The sequence below is a fragment of the Anolis carolinensis genome, chromosome 1 (genome assembly GCF_035594765.1).
Source record: "Anolis carolinensis isolate JA03-04 chromosome 1, rAnoCar3.1.pri, whole genome shotgun sequence".
NCBI lineage: Eukaryota > Metazoa > Chordata > Lepidosauria > Squamata > Dactyloidae > Anolis > Anolis carolinensis.
In genome coordinates, this window is record NC_085841.1 from 50,752,002 (window position 1) to 50,760,229 (window position 8,228).

Genomic DNA, 8,228 nt, shown 5'->3' on the forward strand with positions numbered 1-8,228 from the left:
AAACATTAGAAACAGTATCTCTTAACCACAAATACGTTGCCTGTCCAAAAATGCAGCATTTGTATCCCAACGACCAGAAGCTGGGACCAACTTTGACTTTCCTTTTGGAACAAAGTGTACACTGACATCTTCTAAAAAGTAGGAAAGTTAGCCTTTGATTTCAGGTTCAAAGGATTCTCAGTAGAAATGGACAACGCAGAAATGTATTCCTATGAAAAAATTATCCATGGTAAAACAGAACATCTAGGCCATTGTAGAATTCATGCAATTTGACATCATATTAACAGTTATGGCTCACTGTTACTGAATTCTGGAGTTCGTAGTTTGGTGAGGCACCACTACTCTTTGACATAAAAGGCTAGAGATATTAAAATTTATAATTCCTACGATTCTATAGCATTGAGCCATGGCAGTTAAAGTGGCGTCACGTTGCATTAATTCTACAGTGTAATTGGGCCCTATGTTGGAAAAATGACCGTATTCTGCTTCCATAATAGTCCCATTTCCTGAAGGAAATTTCCAGCTCCACCATGGTCTCTTTTGAATCATAGACTTTTGGTTTTGTTTGTTTTTTGAAGAAGACATTTTGGTGAACTGTACCCAAGATTATCAAGACCCATTAAACGGCATTTTAATTTTGGAGGAAATGATTTCAATCTCAATATTTCAACCAAACAGCCTACAGCACAAACATTTAATTCACATCGAACTGTCTTAAGTAAAGAGGTGGCTTACACAACTATTATTTAAGCTATTATTAATATTGACATAGCACAAAAAGTACTATATATTATAATAATCAAGTTATTATCTGAAGTGCTCAGCATTGTATTCATCTTTCAATTAAAGTAGCATTGATCACAGAAAATAAGAAAATCATAACATAATTCATTTATCATTTATGACAAACCTGCATTTTTAGAGGAGGGGAGATTGATACCCCCTTCACATGACATTATGAGAATCCTGATGTAAGGGTAAAATGAAACATCTAGTTTGGTCATTTTGTAGTTGTTGTTTTCAGTATTTTTCAAACAAGAGTCATAAAAGTTGGAGAGATTTTTATCCATTTGTTATTCACTATTATTTTAATTCCTTGATGTGTGGGCACATATATATTGAATTATATACAGTATGAAGAGGGAGACGTATAAGAACTTACAGACTTGCGTTGTCAAATCACAGACTTATGTTGGCCGGAATCACTGGGTTGCTGTGAGTTTTCCAGGCTGTGTGGCCATGTTCCAGAAGCAGTCTCTCCTGTTGTTTTGCAAACATCTATGGCAGGCATCCTCAGAGGTTGTGGGGTCTGTAACTTTTCTGGTTGAATTAGTCTGCAGTGTCTTTCATGTTCCTTGATTCGTGTTTGGGTGATGTGTTTGGTGGTCCTTATCTAGAGTTGCATGGTATACAGTAGACTTTTGCAGAGGTGGGAAACTTGGTGCCATGGACAAGAACTAAACAAGTTCCTGGACCATCTCAACAGCATCCACCCAAACATCCAATTCACTATGAAGAAAGAAAATGAAGGAAATTGCAATTTCTAGATGTTTTAGTCATCCGCAAACCCAATCAACAATTAGATCACACAGTTTACAGAAAACTTACACATACGGATAGATACCTACATTAAATTCCAACCATCACCCAAGTGAAAAAAAGAAGTACAATCAAAGCCCTAGAAGACCATATAAAAAGAATCTGCAAACCCCATATCCTCCAAGGTGTACTGAACTACCTAAACTGGGCTCTATAGGCCAATGGAGACTCCACCACAGACATCAGAAGAGCTGCAAGAGCAAGAGCAAGCCGTGAGAGTAAAGACAAAGATCCACCCAGAGGAAAAGTGCTCTTACCATACATCAAGGGAACCACTGACCGCATAGGCAAGCTGATAAAGAAACCCAACCTACAAACTATCTACAGACCCACTAAGAAAATCCAACAAAGGTTATGTTCAGCAAAGATGGATTCCCCTCACCTCTGCAGGAGTCTACCGTATACCATGCAGTTGTGGACAAGTCTACATCGAGACCACCAAACACAGCACCCAAACACGAATCAAGGAACATGAAAGGCACTGCAGACTAATTCAACCAGAGAAGTAACAGACATCACAACCTCTGAGGATGTCTGCCATAGATGTGGGCGAAACATCAGAAGAGAATACTTACAGACTTTCCAAGTGATTCAGGATCAACCTAGACAGTGAGTGACACACAGATAGATACTTCTCAGCCTGTTTTATTTTAAATCAAACCACACATTACTTTTCCCATGACATATGGGCCTTTAATCTTTCATAGGGTCCTTTCACACTACACAGTCATGGGTCTGTGATTCCACTTTTAATGCCATGGCAGTATCAATGGCATTCTGGGACTAGTTTTTTAGGAAGGAATATTTCAAATTTTCTGTGAGAAAGGACCTTATCAAATGACATACCATAGGATACTATAGGACATAGTCAAGGCAATTAAAGTGGGATGAGAGTACAAAAAATAGTGCAGTGAAAGGGTCGAGAGGCTCTAACAGTTACACTGAATTGCTGTTCAGCCATGAAAATCCACAGACCTTGGACAAGTCATGCTATCAGCCTCAGAGGAAGGCAACAGCCAGCCTCCTCTGAACTATTCTTACCAAGAAAAGCCTATGATAGGTCCATCTTATGGTAGTTTTAAATTTAGAACAACTTGAAGGCACACAACAAAATGACCTTGTAAGTGTACCACTTTTGCCCACCCTTCCCCAGCCTACCTCATCTTTGCCCAGATACCCTCTGCATCTCTCTAAAGTAGCAATGTCTTTTGCAGCAATAGAATTTAGATGCAAACCTATGAAAATGCTCAGTCTATTTCCCTTGTCTTTGTTTCTTGCTCCTCAGTGGAGAGAATTGTGGATCTGCAAATGCTTTGACTTTTCTCTGTAAATGAAACCAGCGCATCCTCACACGTTTCTTTCACTTTTCATTTTCTGTGTGTTTCCAGCTAGAGGAATTGCTCAGCTTGCATATTCTGCCTACCAAATGCTAATCAGAGACCTCAGAAATTCCCTTTGGGATGCAGGTAGGAGCGCCTCTTTCCTTCTTACTTAGAAATAATTGTTCTGCTTTTTGACCTATACATGTTGTGTCACCCAGATTCCTCTTTGAGGTCAGGAAACAAGGCCCAGGCAAAAGGGACCATACAATATTTCCCTGTACAAATATAATATTGTGTTTATTTGTATGTACTGTGGAAAATCTCTGCATATGAGACAAAATCTAGTGAGCCATCATTACAATGTAGGATATATTATCTATACTGATACTATAATGCAGCTTGGGATGAGTTTGAGAGAAACTGGTTGTGCTACATGGGTGATTAGACTGACAAGTCAAGTATCGGTGTGAGTGAGATTCGTCATTATAGTAACCATGGAACCAGGCTTCAAACCACTCTGTGGTTGTTTTCTTTCATTTCCAGGAGAGATGCACATCAGCACTCCAGAGCCATACAGGATGGAAAGAGAGGAAAGTGACAGGTAAGGAACAAGAGAAATCAATTACACCTTCAAGGGGATAAATTAGCCCTCTGCTAGCAAGCGATGGGTTAAAATCTAATTTTCCAATGGAAAATATTTTACCATGATTGTTAACAGGATGAGAATGCATACAAAAATTAAAATATATACTGTATTCTCGACTTTTTTCTTTCTAGTGCTCCAGAAAATGGAAATACGGTTTGTGTAAAAGAAATGGTCTTTCATGTAGGGTTCTCTAGCAACTTTAAAAACATATTTTTTAAAAAAGTTCAAGAGGTAGAAATTGATATAATATATTTTAGACATATGTATGTTTGTGTTTTCTAATATATGCCCTTCTAATTTTCCATTGTGATTTTACATGATGAGTTTAATTAACCCATGTAAAGCATGTGCAGATTAGGCTGAAGGTGTATGTTAGTCCAAGATCACCAACAAACCAAGAGAGAGAATGTTTAGGAACTTCTAATCAATAAACATATTAAAGAAATTACATGAGACAGATTTTACATGAATTATTACAGCTCAAGTAGAAAACTCCCAAGGTGGAGGGTTAATATCTATACGGCAGACTATTATTCAAATACCAAATTCTGTGTGGTGTCCAAATCAGGATTCCAATAGACTATATGATCCCAGGGAAGTTTTTGGAATGTTTTCATAGTTTAATTTTCCAAGACACCTCAGAGAGTGTGAACTGTGCAGTCTAGCCATTTATGACATATGAAAAATACCGTGTTGACCTTTAGTAAAGACAAATAAGCTAAAAGGTGCACCAAGGGATCTTGGAGAAGTTGCATTTTAACATTTCAGCCATGTGAGTGATAATTCTGAGGCTCTGCAATGTTATAGATTTGTGATGCTCTGGGGAAACATTGAACTTTTTGTCTATAAACCATCATTAATTATCACCATTTTCTTGTACTCATTATGGGATAACAAGTTAGACTTGGTGCCAGAAGGGATGGAGAGAGGAGAATGACTCCCATTTGCCTTCAGGGCTTGGCTATTTCCACTTGCTTTGCCCGAAAATGGAATCCTATGCGTTAATATTAATTCAGTTAAATTACAAGAGGGTGGCATTTAAGTCAGAGCATAAAATACCTTTTCTCCAAATAAACTAAATTAAGGTAATTAATGTAATTTAGGAAGCATTTTAAGCGGAATGGTAAATGGCAGAGTGTTTTGGCAGAAAAGAACAAAAAGCAGGAAGACATCTGTGGGGCGATTCCTTGCAGGACAGCATGCGTGCAGGAAAGAGGGGCACAGAAATCAAGGTCACTGGTCAACAAAAGACAAAAGAGTAGTGGGTGTGATGACAGGAAGAGAGAGATAGAAAGTGAGACACATGGAGAGAAAAAATGAACAGTGCATGGGGAAATGGTGACCACCAGTCATGCAACTCAAATATGATGTCGAAGATATATGGTCGAAGATATATGGAAGAGAAAATGGGATGCCAGAATTGGATGACAATTACATAGATAATGCCGATAATATGGGAGAAAAACTTTAGAAAAACTTTTCTAAAGGTGTGTTTTTTTGTGAGAGGCAGGAGTGGCCTGAGCAAAAAAGTAGCAAGAGCCATAAAATCAGGGATTGTTTGGAATAAAGAATAATATTCTTTCAATATTTTAGCAATATGAGCCAGTACTAATGAATAATATATTACATTATTCCTCTACGGTTATGGATAGATATGTCCAGCTTGGAATTATTCAAATGAAATGTACTTATTGCAGGAATAGAATGGATTTGATTATTAATAGATGAAACTCTTAATTTTTAGTTGGGGTTAATAATGATTTCAGTAGGGCATTAATTATTCCAAAGTTCATTAATCTGGCAACTAAACTCACTTCAATCTAGTGTTTAAAATATTATGAATTCCATTAAGAAATTATACATGTGTGTTTAATTACTAATTTCAGCATCAGTTTGTATTAAGGTCAGAAGGATATAGGAATCTTTGCTTATTCAAAACATAATTAGATGGTGGTGGTGGTGGTGGTGGTGATGATGATGATACTTTATTTATAACCCACCCAATCTCCCCTAGGCAGTTTCCGCACAAAAAAGTTGCAAACATTCAATGGCATTAATGAAAACACACAAACCAAATCAGACCAATAATACAACGACATAAATATAACTTGTAGTAATTAACCAAGAAAATAAATTAAAACAATATAAAATAGTTAATAAAAGCATAATAAAAACATATTAAAATGTTTAGTCCTCCTTCTCTCCATAAGCTAAAATGCAGAGATGAGTTTTTAGAAGTTTCTTGAAGGAGAGGAGAGAGGGGCCAATTTTTATTTCTTTGGGGAGGGAGTTCCAAAGATGGGGAGTGATCACAGAAAAGGCCCCCTCTCTCGTTCCTACCAACCACACTTGAGAAGGGGATGGGACTGAGAGCAGGGCCTCCTCCGCAGACTACAATGTCCATGGTGGTTTCTATGTGGAGATGCGGGTCATCAAATAGCCTGGGCCCAAACCATTTATGATTGTTGAAAGGATTTCTGTTCAATTTTGTCTCAGGATTGCTTTCATTCCTCTTTTTCTTTCAGATAATGCTTCAAATTAAATGGAAGGAAATCATGGCGTTGGAGGAGAAAAGAGACAGGAGCATATATGCGGACGACACCCAACTCCTTCTGCGCTTGGAGCCTGGAGCAACATCAATACCAGACAATTTCACCCTATGCCTGGAGGCTCTGTTGAACTGGCTACGTGCTAGTAGACTGAAGGTGAACCCGGCGAAGACTGAGATTCTCTAGCATGGCCGCTCGACTGGTCTGACCCATTTGCTACCCACCTTCGATGGTGCTGCCCTATCTCCTTCGCCTACTGTTAAGAGCCTGGGTGTCGTTTTAGATTCGCAGCTGACAATGGAAGCTCAAGTCGCTGCTGCCAGCAAACAGGCCTTTTTCCACCTACGACAAGCGAGGCAACTGGCATCCTATCTATCTGATGAGGCGCTGGCAACAGTCATCCATGCCACGGTCACGTCTAGGCTGGACTATTGCAACGCCCTATATGTTGGCCTTTCGATGTCCACGACCCGAAAGCTCCGTATTGTGCAGAATGCGGCAGCCAGGCTACTCACAAGAACACCCATGAAATGCCACATAACACCAGTGCTGCAGCATCTGCATTGGCTTCCAACTGATTACCGTGGTCTATATAAGATGCTAGTTCTGACCTTTAAAACTCTTTACGGCCAGGGCCCATCGTACCTTAGGGACCGTCTCTCCTTCTCCCATCATCGGAGGTCGCAACGACCATCCCAACGAGACTTACTTTATGTACCGGGTCCTAGAGAAGTGCACTTGGAAAAGACCAGACGCAGAGCTTTTTCTATTTCTGCCCCTGCCTTATGGAATGCCTTGCTGCCCTACATGAGAGCCATGCGTGAGTTAGGGCCTTTTACCCTAGCACTCAAGACCTGGCTCTTTACTAGAGCTTTTAATCTATGTTAATTTTATTAATATTTGTATGTATGTATTTTTATCCTTTACAATTTTATCTTGTAAATCGCCTAGAGCATCGTGGATGGAGGGCGATTAATAAGTAATTAAATGATGATGATGATGATGATGATGATGATATACTGAACAGTAGTATAAATGTGAAACTGACCCTCCAAAATATGAATAACTAATAACATTTTTGTTGGTTGTCTTCTGCCCTTCAAAGTAAGAGTTATCACACATGTTTGTAAGATTTGGATTTTTACTGTGAGATACTGTTGGTGTGGGATAAGCTGTTTTTTTAAAAAAAAAATTTTGCTAATGTATTTGTTGCTTATATTCTCTGTGTGTGTCCTTCTTTCCAAGTTCACACATACCCTTCCATTGGGTGGGTGCGTCATGGGTTCCTGTTAGGAACCTTATCTTCTCAACAATGGATTGGCTTTAAAATGCTGTATAAGCTGAGTAAAAAGCAGTGAAGCATGGGCCTCATTTTCTCAGCCCTCCCTTGCTGGTGTTCTGCTGAATAGGCTCTATAGGGTGCCTGTACTCGGTGAATTACAGTTAAGTTTCCAAATGTGGTTTCTTATCTCTCTGTACTGCATTCCACAGAAGCTCCATGGCAGAGTTCCCAGAATTAAACAATAGAAAGGATTCACAGCTTTTCAAGAAACTCAGCATGGCTTCAAGGATTGTAATTTCTATCAGGCTTTAACTAAATCATAGGTTGAAGCAACTGCAAAGCCCATTAGTTTGAATCAGCAAACTTCAAAGCATAGTAGGCTTAGATTTCTTTTCTCATGTCAATGAATCAGTGAGTGAGAAATGGCGCTTTCCAAATGCATGCAGATGTTTCTTTTTTGCCCCAAGCTAAAAATGGGAACAACCGGGAAAGAGAATTATGAAACCATAGGTGAGAATGTATACCTGCACTTAGGTAACTTTTTGAGTGCAACAATTAAACATTAAATAGATTTAAATTAACGGAGTGAAAATTAATATTTTCCCTTCAATGCAAAGGTAAAGGAAGGGATTTTGAAATGTTTTAGCTGAAATCCACCAGAGTGGCACTTTCCTGGCTCTTAACTCACTCTACCTGGAGGCCTTTCAAGCTTTTATAAAGGTGTCATTGCTAATTTTGGTATTTCTAGAGATACTTTCACTTTTTAATGAAGACAGAAAAGAATATTCTCACTACTGAGACCCTTGAATGAAGCATCCTGAGACATATTG

At 38.8% G+C, this 8,228-nt stretch overlaps 1 long non-coding RNA gene across 1 annotated transcript; it reads left to right on the plus strand.

Moving 5' to 3' along the window:
- The first annotated feature begins 488 nt into the window (after positions 1–488).
- On the plus strand, positions 489–7,334 carry LOC103282714 (uncharacterized). Its single transcript, XR_507913.2, has 3 exons — positions 489–3,065; positions 3,465–3,522; positions 6,093–7,334. It is a non-coding gene; the product is annotated as an uncharacterized LOC103282714 (long non-coding RNA).
- Positions 7,335–8,228: the final 894 nt, after the last annotated feature.